Here is an 18,775-nt window from a genome sequence, read left to right on the forward strand (position 1 = left end):
CCAAACGCTGCAACAACCAGCGACAACTCAAATGTGCGTGTGCGGCGCAAAACCGCAGGTGTGAGCTAACGCAGAGCTGGGCTTGACAGCTGCACAGTGTGCACCCTGTGGCTTAACGTGGCCAGTCACTGCCATTCCGCCTTCTCCCTGGGAGAAGCGCATGAGCACAGGCTGCTTCAAGGCACGATGCGAACGGTTTGGATCTCCGGGTCTCTGAGGGCGAGAGCGATGAATGTGATCTGTGTGTGGCACAGGAACTTCCCGTCCACTTGCTCCTCCATTCAGTCAGGTGCTGCAAGAGAGGGACAGAGAAAGAAACAGTTAGGACCGGATTAACAACCTCGTCATCCCTGTCCCCAAACCCGCAGGCGTCCTAGGAGGCCTGATCTAAGTTTGGCTCTTCTCCCGCTCTTTGCTGGAATACTTCACTGCACAAATTCCTGTCATGAACACTCTCTTAACCATCTGATGTGTTCATAGCTCCCAGCCCAGCGTCCATTCCTCAAGGTACCTCAGCATTTCCCTTTGAAACCAGACCTGAGTGCCATCCCGTCCTGAGCTCCCTCAGCATTGCCCCCTGTAGCCTCCCCGACGTCATCTCCTCCCTGAGCTCCCACAGCCTTTCCCGCCAAAGCCCCCCCGATGTCACCCCCTCCCTGAGGCACCTCAGCCTTTCCCGCCAAAGCCTCCCCGATGTCACCCCCTCCCTGAGGCACCTCAGCCTTTCCCGCCCTCAGGCTCCTCCGCCGCTCCCCCCGTTCCCGGCCCCTCCCGACCCGGCGCTGCCCCCTCCCGCTCGCCTTCCTCCCTCTGCCCTGTGGCACCACGGGCTCCCCCCTCCGCCCCACGGCCCCGCCCGAGCCCCGCGCAGCGCTCAGCCCGGGGCTCCCTTCCCTCACAGCCGCCCGCGTGTTTCCCCCTCGCCCCTTGCTCGGCCCGGCCCGGGGCCGCGCTGTTGCGGCTGCCTGCCCCTCGCCTTCCTCCTGCCCAAACCAGCCCGTCCCTCCCCCTCCAGCCTCCCCCCTCAGCCGGGACCGGGGCGGCCCCGGCCGGTCTCCCCGGTGTCCGCCCGCCCCTCGCTCACCGCCGGCCCCGCCGCTCCTCGCGCGCTCCTCCCGCCGCCGCACCGGCGGCACGCGCTCCTCCGCCCCCGCACTTACGCGGCGTGGCCCCGCCCATCCCGCGCAGGAGCCAATCCTGTCCGCGCCCGCCACCGGGCCCCGCCCCCCGGCCCGGCCCCGGCCCCGGCCCCGGCGGGGCAGCGGCAGCGGGGCCGGGAGCGCCCGCCCCGCCGAGGGACCGAGGGACCGAGGGCTCCGCCGCCTGCCCGGGACGGCCCGGGACCGAGGGCTCCGCCGCTGCAGCCCGTTTCGTGCCGCTTGCACCCCCGGCTTACACGGCTGCAGCCTTCCTGCTGCTTTAGCTCACACACCTTTCTTCCTTCCAACTGCACAGCAGTTCACACTCACAAACGTTCCGTGCTCGTTGGCATAAGAGTATCTGCAGAAGAATTTACAAACATGACAAAGAGAGACCACGGACCACAGCTTTCTGAGCTTTCAAGTTACAGTTCCTGTAAATATCCATGTTTCAATAAAACAGGTGATACCAGTAGAGCTGCTGCCTCTGCCGTCTTTGTTCAGAAAGAAGTGACAACACCAGAAAACACATTGGCAGCCGGTGCTTTGACCAGTGAAGGTGGGATCTACAAAAGTCTGATTAAACCAAACAGCCTGAGGTCTTTATCAAGCTGCAGATCTGCCAGGAATGCCAAAATGCAAGAGTTTACTCCTGCAATATTCCACAATGGAACAGCCACTTAATATCAAATATAATCTTAAAGTTCCAAACCAGTATATTAAAAAGCTACCACTAAGTATTAGAAGACCACTGCAAGATCTTACTGCTTTTTGAGTTAAATAATAATTTCTCAATAAACCAAAGCCCAAACCATTTCTGCAGTCTGTTGCTCATCCTCCTGTTCATTCATTAGCACTGCAGCAATCAGTTTTTATACAATGTGTCAACAGAGGCGTTTAAAAAACCCCAAACAAAACTTATTCAAGTCCACGGACCCCCCCGCCCTCCCTGCCCCCCCCACCCTGAGCCCCACGATCAGCACTTGGTGCGGGACAGGAGCACAGCTCGACAGACAGAACCAGAAATCCCACTGCGGGGAGAAGGAAACACCAAGGCAGTTACAGCTTCCTTAACATCCCAAATCTGATGTCTTCCAAAGCAAAGCACATCATCCTCGTCATTTAAAAGCCAAAGTTGCTTTGTACGTGTCTGATCCTCACACAGCTGAGCGGTTCTCAAGTCCGCTGAGCTCCCTGTGCAGCCGCCCCCGCGTCTGTGTCCCCTTGTCTGAGTCCCCGGTCGCGGGACAGTGAGTGGGGCTGGGCTCCAGTGATAGAGAAAAACACAAAGAGTCAAACTGGAAAAGTAACTAAAACAGAAAACCTGAAAGCCAGTTTAATTTTAATAACTTATTTTTACACTGCTATAAGCATATGAAGTACAGGGGTCACGAACTCTGTTACTACAACATATGTGCCTTATTACATAAGCACAAGAAACAAGGAAGTAGCATTCCTTCTATTTTTGATGTAATGATGAGCTAATCCATCTCCTGAGATGGCTTCCAGACCTGATTTAGTATCTACACCGTGTTGTACTGCAGATAAATACCTCAGGTCAGCATTAATCGAAGACAATGTGCAGAAGGAGCAATATGCAGGGAAGCACGAGATCCTGGATTCCTTACACGAGTTTACTTCTAAAATTGTCTAAAAATGCTACAGAAATTGTAGCAGATAAACAACAGTAGCCACATTGTGTTCTATGGCATTTACATAATGTTGATCCACCTGTATTAACTTGTGCCCTTTCGGGCCAGAGCTGTAAACTCAGTGTGTTCAAAGACTTCTTTCTTTGAATAGAATACACTTGAACTGGCTGTTTTGAAAAGAGCGGCTGTGCAGACCTGCAGCAGCTGAATGGAGGATGTAATTCCAGTGAACGGAGACAGAAAGAAGATCAGTACAAAACCAGCAATGACAGACCAGAGACACTCACCTAAAGCCTACTTTCACAGATTAGAAAAAAAAAGTGTTTTAAAATAAATTTAATACGATGCATCAAAAATTAAAACTAAACTACTACCTAGTTGAATACACTCAGAAAAGAGTAAATATCAAATGAGGTTTCCAGTTAAGAGTATCCTACAGATTTGAGGCGCGCTTTAGGGACACTCAGCACCTCCCATTCACTGTATGTTATATGAACTACAGCAGTTGAGACCCTAGGATGTGTAACATGCAAAATCCATGAACATTAAAATAATATTTATAAATCACAAGCATGTTATTTGGCTCCTCTATTGACTGAAAGTGACAGGAGTGAAGCATCTAAACGTGATTTGTCCCACATTCGTTCTTCACCACTCTGCAGCTGTTGCAGCAGAAGCTTCACACATGTTTTGCACCATTTAAGAGTTTAGATGCCAAAAGATCCCAATAAGAACCATAATGTTTGTTTACATCTAGAATTGTCTTAAATATACGCCCCTCTATGCATGTTATAGAACACTGTAACCCTGCTTTGTGTATTAGCATGTAATGCACGCCACTATGTGGAAACTGCAGCGGGTCTGTGGAATCCTTGTCAGAAAATATGAGAGTAGAGATCAGCCTTGATATTAAGATTTACCCTTGAGAAGGATGGGAGTAAAGGAGTATCCAGAGATATGGAGTTGTACCCGTGAGAGAGGAGAGATGTGCCCGTGAGAGAGAAGGGGATAGAGGAATAACATGGATGATAGAAAAATTAACCAATGAGATGTTAGTGCTGTAACTTGTAACCAATAGTGAAAAGACACATGAACTGGCAGAATTGTATAAAAATGCACTTGTAGCAATAAATGGCATCTATTACTTTCATCTTGAAAGAATTTGGTCCATGTCACTTGTTCGTCTCAACGGCGACATGTGGTGACCCTGACGTGATCCTGCCTGGAGAGGATCTCGCCTAACAAGGTGACAGCGGAAAGCTGTGAACAGCCGAAGAGCTGTGGAGACGGAGCCCGGTACAGCTGATAAGAACAGCCCAGGAGAGCTGCCGAAGATCCGGATCGATTGAAAAGACACCTCGCTAAGGAGGAGGTGAGCTACGGGAACATGGGGGAAACTCATCTAAAGAAGAGGGTACTATATTATCTACATGGAAGCTGCTTCTGAAGAAGCAGGGTGTTAGCCTTCTGGAACTGACTTTAAGCACAAGGTTTAGAGGTTAATCCTGTGACAGCATTTAGTGTGTCACAATGGATGGACTTGGGAGATAAATTGTTTGATAGTGCTACCCAAGGGTCCAAGGAAGTAACTGAACTGTTAATGACGTGGTGCTTATTATTAGATACTCTGAAAGAGTTAAAACAGCAACAGGCAGAGGCGGCCGAGGGGGATGGTCTTCTTGGCTCTTCTGGGCCAGATTCGGAGGAAAAAGCAAGATTAAGTACTACCCCGACCCCCCCTGTTGCTAAAGAGCCGTCAAAACTGCCCAAGTCCATATTGTCTGATACGGATAAAGATTCACGGCACTTAATTGAAAAGTTAAAAGGAATAAAGGAGGAGCGTACGTATGTGTGGCCCCGAGATCAGATAAAAGCTATGAAAGACTCACATGAAAAAACAGCGTTATGGTCTCGGGAGGGGCCCTCAGAGCACCAGTCGGAGCACCAGTCGGAGCAGCGCGTTCGGCCGACCGCTCCGCTGTCATCAATCACGGCTCGAGCCTCTCCTCTGTCATCAGCAACCGCGGTTCCGCTGTCTGCGTCACCGCCACTGATCACAGTTCACCCCTCTGCCCCGCCGCTGCCAGTCGCGGGAGGAAAACATGGACATTTTTTTTCCTATCCCCCCTTGCCTGGAGATTTAGGTGGGGAGGACCCCCCGTGGTGAGCCAGACCGAGCCAAATAACGTAATTCCTACAGATTTGGGTCCCCCCAACCTGCCCCCGCCTCCCTCCCACGCTGCTCGTGAGGGTGGGGATGGAGTTCCAGACTGTAAACCAAACTTACCAAAAAGCTGGGATCTACCCCCAGTTTCGATTACAGTTAAACTACGGGACCCTGTGCGTTTCGGGAAGAGACACTATACAGGCACGATAACTTTCTGAAATCCTGAGGCAGTCAACAGACCTCGCAGATCAAGCTATGATGGGGGTGCCTGGGACCAGCAGTGTGGCCAAATCATTTGCAACTATTAATCAGGGTCCCAGTGAGAATTACATTCAATTTATTGACCATCTCCAAGAGGCCATCAATGAGCAGGTTGAAAACTTACAAGCTAAGGAAGCATTGGTGTTGAAATTAGCAGTAGAGAATGCTCATGTTTACTATATGCGAGTTTTACAGTACATATTATGCATTTCTGTGTATTGCCTCTCTGAAAAATCAAGCAGCTTGTTAGGAATGTGAGTTAATTGTTTTACTAGTTGTTTTAAGTGCGCCGTAAAACTCTCTCCCTATTTTTCCCAGTCATGCTGCAAGCAGCACCCCTCCCTCCCTCCCCCTTCTCAAGGTTTTTACTTGCAAGATGGGGTCAGGAATAATTGTTTTCAGTTGTGTTCCTGAAAAATCAGTATTGGGAGGTGTTTTAAAACTTAGGAAAGCACTCAGAATTATAAGGAAGGAATATCTTGTTAAATATTGAAATCAGTGTTCACTGCTGTTTACGTTAAATGATTGGTAAAAGTGTCCGGAGAATAGAATTTTGTTGCAATTAATGTTGTTTTTAAGGTGAGAAGAGCAGGACAACATAAATCTCTACAAGAGATCATTAGATCATTACAGACAGTTTTACAGCTGGAAGGATTTGAACGTCAACAAGCTGAGAGAGAGTTAACTGATAAGACACAGGTCACAGTAAACTTGCTGAAGTCTGCAAGATGCTTTCCTCATCAACCTGTTTTCTTTGTGGGTATCGGTTTAAGCATGTTGCAATTTTGGTAGGTCTTTGTTATATGGTACGATAAGTTCATAGTCTGTTAAATCATGAGAATTCATTGACTCAAAATGTGCGTTCTGTGATAATACAGAAGATCATGAGTAATTTAGTTCTTTACTGCGTGAATGCGATGGTAAATTTTGTGTGTAGTAGCTGTTATTTTTTTCTCTAGCATGCTAGCTTTATTCCAGCATTCAGACTTGCGCAACTCTGTGACGGGCTGTGTCTCCTCTCGGTGTGCTGGATTTGGTTTTTCCGTATGCACATCATGTACAGAATCCTGGTTTTGGAATAACAGCTGTAGCGCACCAGATGAGACACAAAACAAAACAAAACACAAAAGGCCTTGCCTGGTCCGGCTCGGCGGGTGCCGATGGGTTTCAGCGCAACTGACCTGTTTTGTCAGGGAGACCCAGAGGTGCCTCCACCTGGCTGAGCAGTGAGCGGCCCAAAGGTGCAATATAAAAAATTGAGATATTGTCTTAAACTGGTGTAACTGTGATCCATCTGCATATTTGAACTGGGTATATGGTTTTCATATCTGAGCTCAGTATTTTAGTTTGCATATTCATATTTGGGACCAAAAGAATCTTGTTTGGAGAGATAATTACAAAATGGGAACCGGTTCCACTGCTAAAATTCCACCTTGCCTCCCCTTAGGATGCATCCTTACACATTAGAGTAATTGCTTATATTGTTAGAAAAGCATTTAAATTGTTAAAATGCTATGATAGCTGTGAATTTGGAAGAGGTGGTATTTAAAAGTTGCTAGAATATTAACTGATTTAGATTTAGGAAAATAGAATAATGGATTTACGTTTATTATACTGGTTTATACTGTTTTTTGACATCTCTAAATTGTAAAAGGTAGATGGAGCTAAGGAATGTAACTATTGCTGAGCTACTTGAAATTGCATATAAAGTGTATTATGGTTGGAATGAAATGGGAAACAAAACAGCAAAATATCCCAGGCCTGTGTGCAGCTCATTGTGACTGAGGAGTTTGCCAGAGCCTCCCACCTCGTACCAGCTGCGTGACCTTGGCTGTATCTGAACTGCAGGAAGAAGAGAACAAAAAAAAATGGAGAAACCTGTTTTCCCGCTGCTAAGCGGAGAAAGGGGGCTTTACTCCCCTCGCTCTGTCCTTTTTTTTTCCCTGAAGTATTGTCATCCATTTTTGCTGTGGCACTGTGTTGTTTTTCAGCTTTGAATCAGGCGTTGTTGGTGTTGTTTATTTTTGCTTCTGTCTTGTTTCCTAGGTTTTGGCACATCTGGGGAAAAGAGCTCATAATTTTACCTCCTTGCTGAAGTCAGTCTTTGCACACTGGCCAGCTTTGGGGGGTCACAGTGTTCAGTTCTTCTCTGGGTCAGACTGGTGCTGATTTGGGTGTGGAGTGGAGCCAGGTTGGTTTGATGTGTTCGAACTGATGTGTTTTCATGCTGGGCTGGACGTCTTGCCATCTCAGATGGGGGCGAGAGGGAAGTTTTATTTATAGTTGTTAGAAACTCCTATACCTCTCTTAGGTTAAGATTTGTTAAGTAAATTGTAAGCTCAAATAACGTTTTCTGAGACTTCTGTTTATTTGCATGGCCTACAAGAAGCTGCTTGGATGGCGCAGATCTGCTTGCTGCAAGTGAGAAATCTCCAAGGAAATTTCAAATGCTGTATTTCCACTAGTATTAACAGCCAATGTTTCGATAAAGCAAACACTACACTGATAGATCTGAAACTGGACTTCGATCTGGTAAGGGAAAACAATATCCAATAAATATGACAGCCAAAATGGAGTTGGAAACTTTGAGGAATGAATTTATGACAACCTTACAGGTTGACTGTATTTGATTGGACTTGCAGATTTGTCTATTTATGGCTACAACATAGAAACAACCTGTGGCTATTGTGGGACAGTATGATGAGATTGCTAGCAAACTGATATACCGACTGTTATATACCAATTGTCACTCTACTCAAGAAAATGCAGGGAATTAATTTAAGTTTCAATAGGCCATGATCCTTTTGTCATATATGTACCATTTGTGAAATTTAATTTTGATTTTTTTATTTGTAATCTATGTCTCTATAAATTGCACTAGCTGGTTTTCTTACCAGCACAGCTTTTGGCATGCCTAAATGTAAAATGTAAATTGCTGCAGAACCTGCAAGTCTTTAACATCAGGCCATAGGCCATACTTGTATTTGGTCTGATCCTACATACTTGCAAAGTTTTTGTCGATGGTTCTGGGCAGTCTTATAAAGCTGTAGTGGTTTGGTGTGAAGATAACAATTGACATCATTCTGGAAAAACTTTTGAAGGTTCAACCCAATTAGCAGAACTTGGCACAGCTTTAAATTACTTAGAGCTTTTTAAGGAGGAACCTCTAAATTTGATTTGTGATTCTGAGTATGTAGTCAAGGTCCAATGCACATATCTGCTTCTGAACTGTGTTTTTTCGTTTTGGTTTTGTTCTTTTTTAAAACAAAAAGCGGGGAGAAGTAGGGAAAACACCACAAAACCAATTGTCAAAAGCATTGTATGTGATGAAATACTTTGCAAGTATGACCCAAAATCATGCTAAATCAGAAAGAACCTACATTAGTTATGGTCAAATCACTAGTCAATGGAAAAGGCCACATCAATTGATAACCTGGGGGAGAGGTTCTGCTTGTGTCTTTACAGATCAAGGGCCGCAGTGGTTGCTGGCGCGAAACGTGAAACCTGTGTTATCTTCCTGACAACGATTGTTGCAGCTGCTGTGTTTTGGATGCCCGCACAGACAAAGACTAACATGTGGAGTACTTTAGCCAACATGACTGACCAGGATTCCATATGCCTGGCTATGGCATCTCCGGAAAACCCGCTCCACACATGCTTGGTTGGCATCCTCCTTGATGACTATAGCAGCATCACACAATTGTTTCAAAATAATGGTCGATGCAGAGGCATTGCAACAAACTGTAATAATACTAACATGGCACTTTGGATTAACTGTCTCCTGGAAATAGGCATTGAACCACAGGAACTGGAATTGCTGGGATCTGTGCCCATGGATGCTTGTATCCAGCTGGTTTGTGAAAAGTGCCAGAACAATATGCTAAAGCATGAATGGATAAAACTGCAAAATGTTAATGCTACCATTGGTGACTATAGAAATGAAACTCGATGGTGTAATGCCTCACAGAAGAATCCAAGGGTTGTCATTGATAATGTGGGAACAGCGACCCCAAAACCTCCTGTATGGTGTATTCTTGATCTGTGGAGATAGAGCCTGATCAGGAATTCCTTCTAATGCTGTTGGAGGACTGTGTATTTTGGGACTATTAACTCTCTTAACGCCCAATGTATCTATGATAGTAGATCACAGAAGAGCAAGACGAGAAAAACACTTTTTGTGTGTATATGAGTCAAAATGTGATGATGATGTAGATTTTTGGGGATCAAGGTTAAGGGTTTTAGAATCTGGTGTTGGCACAGCTAAAAGCTTTAAATATTTTAGAAAATTAGGATGCTGGCTAGTTAAGCAAACTAACAGAACTGAAAAGGCTTTAAGTGGACTTTTCTTAGATGTAGATTCTGTAAGACACGCCACATAGCAGAGTAGAGCCACGACAGATTTTTGTTATTAGCTCAAGGACATGGGTGTGAAGATTTTGATGGGATTTGTTAAATAAATTGCTTAGTGGTTGAGAGTTTTTAGGATGGTTGTTATCAGTAGTGAAAACAGGACTGATCATTTTGATGATTGTTGTGGTTGTGTTACTAATGTTGCCATGCATGATTTCTCTGCTGCATTGTCCCTGCAGCAGACAATGAGGGCAGCATGTTTAGCACAAATACAAAAAGGGAGAATTGTGGAATCCTTGTCAGAAAATACGGGGGTAGAGATCAACCTTGAAGATATTAAGATGTACCCTTGAGAAGGATGGGAGTAAAGGAGTATCCGAAGATATGGAGTTGTACCCGTGAGAGAGGAGAGATGTAGCCGTGAGAGAGAAGGGGATAGAAGAATAACATGGATGATAACAAGTTTAACCAATGAGATGTTAGTGCTGTAACTTGTAACCAATAGTGAAAAGACACATGAACTGGCAGAATTGTATAAAAATGCACTTGTAGCAATAAATGGCATCTATTACTTTCATCTTGAAAGAATTTGGTCCATGTCGCTTGTCCGTCTCAACCGCGACACTTACGTAATGTCTAACTTAGCTAATCAGCAAATGCTTGAGCAAGCATCATAGCGAGTATAAATGCAAACCCGAGTTTGTAATTACTGCCTCTCACGGCACCTTACCGTGAGTCACGCCAGACTCGCTACACTCTCCCTCACAGGCTCACCACCTTCCTCTGATTCCTTTTTCCTTTGCACGCTGCTCCACCTGAAGAGAAACACACGAAGGACTGAGCTACACCAGCCCAAGGGCACTACAGTCAGACGGGGGACAAGTCTGGGGGCTGACACCTTCCCACACCCCACAGCGCGCCCACCTTGCCTTGGCCCCGGCCCCTGCACATGCCTTAGAGATGTCACAGCTCAGTACAAATGCCCACGGTCCTCACCTGCTCTTTGGTACTTGCTGGACCCCAATGTCACGGGTTAGAGATGTCACAGCTCAGTACAAATGCCCACGGTCCTCACCTGTTCTTTGGTACTTGCTGGACCCCAATGTCACGGGTTAGAGATGTCACAGCTCAGTACAAATGCCCACGGCCCTCACCTGCTCCTTGGTACTTGCGGAGGGTCACGTCGCTGTGCCCCAGGGCACTGGCCTGCATGGCCCTGCCCGGCAGCGGGAGCGGCTGGAGCTGCCGGCTGGTTCTCCAGCTTTAGGGTCACCCGCAGCAGCCCGCTCTCCTCAGCTCTGCACACCCAGCCAGTTGCGCCGCCCAGGCAAAGTCAGCTTCACCCTCTGCCCTACACCTCACCTGCAAACAGCCAACTCTTCAGCTGACAACCGCCCAAAACCCACCGACAAACCCTCCAAATCTCAGCCTTTCGCTTTCAGCTGCTGCCTCTAGTGCATCTCAGACAAGCCTCCAAAATCCCCTCATCCTGCAATAATGCTCCAGCACTGATCACCTGTGGGAACAACCACCACAATACCATGCAAACACCAACCAGTTCTGGCACGGAAATATCGCTTTCTCCTCCAGATCCCACCTACACCAACTGCTGACAAACATACGCTGTCCTCACCAAAGCCAAACGCTGCAACAACCAGCGACAACTCAAATGTGCGTGTGCGACGCAAAACCGCAGGTGTGAGCTAACGCAGAGCTGGGCTTGACAGCTGCACAGTGTGCACCCTGTGGCTTAACGTGGCCAGTCACTGCCATTCCGCCTTCTCCCTGGGAGAAGCGCATGAGCACAGGCTGCTTCAAGGCACGATGCGAACGGTTTGGATCTCCGGGTCTCTGAGGGTGAGAGCGATAAATGTGATCTGTGTGTGGCGCAGGAACTTCCCGTCCACTTGCTCCTCCATTCAGTCAGGTGCTGCAAGAGAGGGACAGAGAAAGAAACAGTTAGGACCGGATTAACAACCTCGTCATCCCTGTCCCCAAACCCGCAGGCGTCCTAGGAGGCCTGATCTAAGTTTGGCTCTTCTCCCGCTCTTTGCTGGAATACTTCACTGCACAAATTCCTGTCATGAACACTCTCTTAACCATCTGATGTGTTCATAGCTCCCAGCCCAGCGTCCATTCCTCAAGGTACCTCAGCATTTCCCTTTGAAACCAGACCTGAGTGCCATCCCGTCCTGAGCTCCCTCAGCATTGCCCCGTGCAGCCTCCCCGACGCCATCTCCTCCCTGAGCTCCCACAGCCTTTCCCGCCAAAGCCTCCCCGATGTCACCCCCTCCCTGAGGCACCTCAGCCTTTCCCGCCCTCAGGCTCCTCCGCCGCTCCCCCCGTTCCCGGCCCCTCCCGACCCGGCGCTGCCCCCTCCCGCTCGCCTTCCTCCCTCTGCCCTGTGGCACCACGGGCTCCCCCCTCCGCCCCACGGCCCCGCCCGAGCCCCGCGCAGCGCTCAGCCCGGGGCTCCCTTCCCTCACAGCCGCCCGCGTGTTTCCCCCTCGCCCCTTGCTCGGCCCGGCCCGGGGCCGCGCTGTTGCGGCTGCCTGCCCCTCGCCTTCCTCCTGCCCAAACCAGCCCGTCCATCCCCCTCCAGCCTCCCCCCTCAGCCGGGACCGGGGCGGCCCCGGCCGGTCTCCCCGGTGTCCGCCCGCCCCTCGCTCACCGCCGGCCCCGCCGCTCCTCGCGCGCTCCTCCCGCCGCCGCACCGGCGGCACGCGCTCCTCCGCCCCCGCACTTACGCGGCGTGGCCCCGCCCATCCCGCGCAGGAGCCAATCCCGTCCGCGTCCGCCACCGGGCCCCGCCCCCCGGCCCGGCCCCGGCCCCGGCCCCGGCGGGGCAGCGGCAGCGGGGCCGGGAGCGCCCGCTCCGCCGAGGGACCGAGGGACCGAGGGCTCCGCCGCCTGCCCGGGACGGCCCGGGACCGAGGGCTCCGCCGCTGCAGCCCGTTTCGTGCCGCTTGCACCCCCGGCTTACACGGCTGCAGCCTTCCTGCTGCTTTAGCTCACACACCTTTCTTCCTTCCAACTGCACAGCAGTTCACACTCACAAACGTTCCGTGCTCGTTGGCATAAGAGTATCTGCAGAAGAATTTACAAACATGACAAAGAGAGACCACGGACCACAGCTTTCTGAGCTTTCAAGTTACAGTTCCTGTAAATATCCATGTTTCAATAAAACAGGTGATACCAGTAGAGCTGCTGCCTCTGCCGTCTTTGTTCAGAAAGAAGTGACAACACCAGAAAACACATTGGCAGCCGGTGCTTTGACCAGTGAAGGTGGGATCTACAAAAGTCTGATGCAACAGTTTACTCCTGCAATATTCCACAATGGAACAGCCACTTAATATCAAATATAATCTTAAAGTTCCAAACCAGTATATTAAAAAGCTACCACTAAGTATTAGAAGACCACTGCAAGGTCTTATTGCTTTTTGAGTTAAATAATAATTTCTCAATAAACCAAAACCCAAACCATTTCTGCAGTCTGTTGCTCATCCTCCTGTTCATTCATTAGCACTGCAGCAATCAGTTTTTATACAACGTGTCACCAGAGGCGTTTAAAAAACCCCAAACAAAACTTATTCAAGTCCACGGACCCCCCCGCCCTCCCTGCCCCCCCCACCCTGAGCCCCACGATCAGCACTTGGTGCGGGACAGGAGCACAGCTCGACAGACAGAACCAGAAATCCCACTGCGGGGAGAAGGAAACACCAAGGCAGTTACAGCTTCCTTAACATCCCAAATCTGATGTCTTCCAAAGCAAAGCACATCATCCTCGTCATTTAAAAGCCAAAGTTGCTTTGTACGTGTCTGATCCTCACACAGCTGAGCGGTTCTCAAGTCCGCTGAGCTCCCTGTGCAGCCGCCCCCGCGTCTGTGTCCCCTTGTCTGAGTCCCCGGTCGCGGGACAGTGAGTGGGGCTGGGCTCCAGTGATAGAGAAAAACACAAAGAGTCAAACTGGAAAAGTAACTAAAACAGAAAACCTGAAAGCCAGTTTAATTTTAATAACTTATTTTTACACTGCTATAAGCATATGAAGTACAGGGGTCACGAACTCTGTTACTACAACATATGTGCCTTATTACATAAGCACAAGAAACAAGGAAGTAGCATTCCTTCTATTTTTGATGTAATGATGAGCTAATCCATCTCCTGAGATGGCTTCCAGACCTGATTTAGTATCTACACCGTGTTGTACTGCAGATAAATACCTCAGGTCAGCATTAATCGAAGACAATGTGCAGAAGGAGCAATATGCAGGGAAGCACGAGATCCTGGATTCCTTACACGAGTTTACTTCTAAAATTGTCTAAAAATGCTACAGAAATTGTAGCAGATAAACAACAGTAGCCACATTGTGTTCTATGGCATTTACATAATGTTGATCCACCTGTATTAACTTGTGCCCTTTCGGGCCAGAGCTGTAAACTCAGTGTGTTCAAAGACTTCTTTCTTTGAATAGAACACACTTGAACTGGCTGTTTTGAAAAGAGCAGCTGTGCAGACCTGCAGCAGCTGAATGGAGGATGTAATTCCAGTGAACGGAGACAGAAAGAAGATCAGTACAAAACCAGCAATGACAGACCAGAGACACTCACCTAAAGCCTACGGAGACCAAAAAAAGAAGTTGTGTGGGCTTAGCAGTTGGGGAACCGGACCAAACAGCCTGGATATTCTCCAACAGGAGGGTCTTTATCTGGCCATAATCATGTAATCAATGGAGAAACTTACCGTAATCAGACAGTGCAGGCGTGGGCAATGAGAGCAGCAGATCCCGCACCGACACAGAGTCAGAGCTTGTACAGACCATGAACACGCTCACGGGCCTTGTTCAGTAGTTTACACACTATTCTGAGATGAGACACCCATTTAATCTTTGCACAGTACATACTGTCACTTTACACAACTTGAAGAAATAAAGCAAGCTCATAATGTTCATACTCCATACATCAGGATAGGAAGCTACTCATAAAATGCAACCATCTCTGCCAGATACAAGCAAATGTATACATTTATTTGAAGCAAATTCCAATCTTATACTGTCATCTCAGGTCAAAATCTGCTATTAGACACAGGACACACAGCTCAAATGCCAACAGCTCATAAGAAAGCTGCACGAGAGAATGAACTAAAAATACAGCTATGGAATCAAGTGTGTTTTATCAATACGTCAATGCAACACTAATTCCTCTAGGCCCTCACATTAATAAAAACCCCACAGAGTTTCTAGAAAGAATGTCCATAAAATTGACATGGGACATTTCACTCAGTGAGTCTCCTGAGCCACACAGCAGAGCAACCGACCCGCAGCAAGGACAGCACAGAGTAGACAGCTCTGCTGGAAATGCAAGGAATGCACTAAAAGTAACAATTCTGCATTACAGAATTAATGCATTGTGTCACTGTGTGTGGGTAATTCACCCATAAAAATCAGTAAATATGAAGGTCACCCTTATTAATAAGTGCCTGTATATTTGTAGTCATGTTTAGTACAACACACACCTTGTGCGGGTTTTCTGACTCAAGGACACTGGATCAGTGTCGCTTTGGATTATTTCTGTAAATAGCCGTAACTTAAGAGAAAGATAGCTTTAGGAAAGCGTGCAATTAGCTGTTAATTGGACAAAGTAAGTGTAGTTAGCACACAATAAATAGTTTTAAATGGTCTCGCAAGTAGTTCATGTGATAAATTTCCCTCAGGGACTCCTGACATCTTTCGTTCATTTTTATTAAACCTGCTGAAACGAAGCTGTATGTGCATTTCATTTCAGTGATCTACAGGGAATTCAAACTAACAATAAGAACTTGCCGTATTATCAGAAACAGTTTCCAAAAAGCAAACGGGCAACACTACGGGAGGGGAAGTGGAAGAAACACCACCTGGTTTCATTTTCCCATATCAGTTCTTACGAAAAAACCCACAATAGGATGCAGGTATCAGCACGGTATACAACTGCACATCTACACACAACGTAACTGCATGTAATCGCACATTTCTGACCATATTAACTACAAATTGGGCAGCTATAAAATATATCTGTTACACCTTCATTTACTTCCAAAAATCTTCACTGAAATTATTTTGTTGCTTAAACTACTGTATAATGTGTACTTTACAAACATATTATGAAAAACCAAATCTAGTCCCGATACCGTTGTGAGTTCTGAAGGACGCCGGTGGGTAACGCTGAACAATCAACACTCATCCGGGTAAAACATCCACGGGCAGAGCTGAAACTTGTTTTCATCGGCAGGCTGTGTTTTTCTGCAAGTTGTGTTATCATACCTACATATAGCAAATAAAGATTTGACCCAAATTACATACATTTATGTGCATACACACACGTGCATGTTTGTGCTGTACAAAGATGCACACTGTCACTGAGATTTATAGGCATTGGATGGGTCAGGTAAGTAACATGACAAGAGGCTCTAGAGGTGGGTCTGCAGGGAATTATGGAAGTAACATACTAATGCAACAAATCTGGTGGCATAAAGCTATCGGGGAGGAGCATAAAACTATCCAGAGGAGAATCAGATAAATTCATGTGTTCTTTAAAGACAGTTCATGCATTCAACCAGCTCCCAGGTGGGCCTGACTATGAAAGGAAAGTTCACTGGAGCACTCAGCAACACCAGCCGGGACCGGGGACTCCCAGTTTTCAACCCGTTCATGACCCTGGGCGATCTTCTTTCCACACCCTGCGGGTAACGCTTTACATCTGCAACCCCCTCCCTAAACCCATCTTGTTCCTGGCTGAGAAGATACCAGATGTGGGAACTGTTGCATGGCAGAAGAATTTGTGCTGTCAAATCACAGGACTCTGAGCCCTGCAGGTGATCACAGTGTGGGGCTGCCCTGAGCAGAAAGGACGAGGGACCTGTGGTGTGTCCCTGCTGCTCACTGCCCCGATCCTGCCCACCCGCATGTTCCAGCCACTCAGACCCCGGCCAGAATGACCGAGACAGGAGGGTCTCTTAAGGATATTGTTTTGTTTTGTACAGATACCTTCAATTTGCTTATATACGCAGATTTCATAAGAGGAAGCACTTGATTTCACCGATGACACGATTTTTCAACTAACACATCTCACCAAGATTGTCAGTTGACAGTCCCCCTTAGGATGAGAGAACGTTCATGTTAACAAACCACACACACTTGTAGTGACTGAAACTGGGGGCTTCTCAGACAAGCACCATCTGCCTCCCGTGCCAGAGACTCAACAGAATTATGTCTCAGACATTATGGCAACAACAGCTCATCCCGCAGTGACGGGTCATTGTCAGACCCAAAACAATCCCGTATGGACATCGTGTCCAGCAGCAGCAGATGGGGCACTCAGGAGAAGGTGAATCGCGATTTACATCCCAACACCAGCCCAGGCACCACAGACAAAGGCCGCGGGCTGACCTTTTGTTCTCTTTCTTTCCTTCTCTTTTCCTTTCCTATATCCCTGTTTCTTTGGCTCTCCCTCTATGAGCAGTATAACCTAAGGCTTACAGCCACAAAACTCCTTTCTGTAAATCCTTTGGCTGTTAAACTGTTCACCAATTTGGCTTAAGTAGTGTGAATCTTCCTGCAACCCTGGGCCAAGCTGCAAAATAAAAGGTGTCGGGGTTTGTTCCAACTAGTCATAGAGGTAGAGACAAACTCACATTCTTTGAAAAAGGTATTGGCTGACTTCTACCCATTTTATTTGAGAAATTCACTTTTCTTAGCAAAATCCTTGAGAAAAACATCACTGTTATAATAAAGATTATTTCCACTATGTGTCACCTGGCGAATCATTACAATTCAAACATACGGAGTCACATTGCATACTTTCACAGATTAGAATAAAAAAAGTGTTTTAAAATGAATTTAATACGATGCATTAAAAATTAAAACTAAACTACTACCTAGTTGAATACACTCAGAAAAGAGTAAATATCAAATGAGGTTTCCAGGTAAGAGTATCCTACAGATTTGAGGTGCGCTTTAGGGACACCCAGCGCCTCCTGTTCACTGTATATTATATGAACTACAGCAGTTGAGACCCTGGGATGTGTAACACGCAAAAGCCACGGACATTAAAGTAATATTTATAAATCACAAGCATGTTATTTGGCTCCTCTATTGACTGAAAGTGACAGGAGTGAAGCATCTAAACGTGATTTGTCCCACATTTGTTCTTCACCACTCTGCAGCTGTTGTAGCAGGAGCTTCACACATGTTTTGCACCATTTAAGAGTTTAGATGCCAAAAGATCCCAATAAGAACCATAATGTTTGTTTACATCTAGAATTGTCTTAAATATACGCCCTTCTATGCATGTTATAGAACACTGTAACCCTGCTTTGTGTATTAGCATGTAATGCACGCCACTAAAACCGTTTCAATTAACGGACTAGACAAAGTTTTCTCTGGAATTTAACACGTGCATTAAGCCCCCTCCAAACCGAAGCCCAGCTCTACCAGGCAGCCCCGCAAGCGCAGGGCTTGAGCTCCGGTTTGAGCCCGATGCCGCACGCCCCGCGCCGGGCTGCAGTACCGCGCTGCGGCCACCGGGCGGCAGCACCAGCGACAGCCGGCGGGCGGCGCACGGGGGGCACCGGGCAGCGCGGAGCGGGAGCTGAACGGCGTGTGCCGGAGTGTGTGCCGGGCCGTGTGCGGGGGCGACCTGCACCAGGGGGGCCACCCGGGAACAGCCACAGTAAACGAATCACCCGGGACAACCCGCAACAGAGAATTCGTTCTGGAGAACCACCCCACCCACAGAACCCCCCTCGGCGGAACCTCCCGGCGGCCCGTTCGAGCTCCCTAGTGCTCTATTTGCGTAGCCACGCCTCTGATTTGCATTTCTCCGCCCCATCCTCGCCCCGCCCATCGATCCCATGCGCCCCGCCCCTCCTGTTACCTCTCGCGATCTGATTGGTAGGCTTCGAATCTCACTTTGCATTCTCCCCGCCCAAGCCCCGAGGAGATTCGCGTATCCGGCACGACGCTCCGTTCTGTTCTATTTCTATTCGACCCCATCTACTTCTATCTATTATTTCTATTAATTCTCGTTCTATTTCTTTTCCTCTTTTCCGTTTATTTCCCTGCGAAGTACAAACCACACCTGATCTCACAGATGTTCAGTGTAACCTGCAGCTGCTTTTGGTAAATATGAGCAGAACTCCGCAGCGCACGGCTTTCCCAGCGACAGGAAGCAGA

Source organism: Nesoenas mayeri (assembly GCF_963082525.1).
Source record: "Nesoenas mayeri genome assembly, chromosome: 7".
Lineage (NCBI taxonomy): Eukaryota > Metazoa > Chordata > Aves > Columbiformes > Columbidae > Nesoenas > Nesoenas mayeri.